Below are 579 nucleotides of genomic sequence, written 5' to 3'. Positions count from 1 at the left end.
AGGTGATGGATTCATAGGACATTCATAACTTTAAGGCATAGACACTAAGATACTAATGATTACAAGACACAAACATAGATAAACATAAGCATAATTTTCGAAAAACAGAAAATAAAGAACAAGGAAATTAAAGAACGGGTCCACCTTAGTGATGGCGGCTTGTTCTTCCTCTTGAAGATCCTATGGAGTGCTTGAGCTCCTCAATGTCTCTTCCTTGTCTTTGTTGCTCCTCTCTCATGATTCTTTGATCTTCTCTAATTTCAAGGAGGAGGACGGAGTGTTCTTGATGCTCCACCCTTAGTTGTCCCATGTTGGAACTCAATTCTCCTAGGGAGGTGTTTAGTTGCTCCCAATAGTTTTGTGGAGGAAAGTGCATCCCTTGAGGCATATCAGGGATTTGATGATGAGAGGGGTCTCTTGTTTGCTCCATCCTCTTTTTAGTGATGGGCTTGTCCTCATCAATGGGGATGTCTCTCTCTATGTCAACTCCAACTGAATAGCAGAGGTGACAAATGAGATGAGGAAAGGCTAACCTTGCCAAGGTAGAGGACTTGTCCGCCACCTTATAAAGTTCTTGAG

Source organism: Arachis duranensis, chromosome 7 (genome assembly GCF_000817695.3).
Source record: "Arachis duranensis cultivar V14167 chromosome 7, aradu.V14167.gnm2.J7QH, whole genome shotgun sequence".
In the NCBI taxonomy this organism is placed as follows: Eukaryota; Viridiplantae; Streptophyta; class Magnoliopsida; order Fabales; family Fabaceae; genus Arachis; species Arachis duranensis.
Note: the sequence above shows the minus strand (reverse complement) of the source record.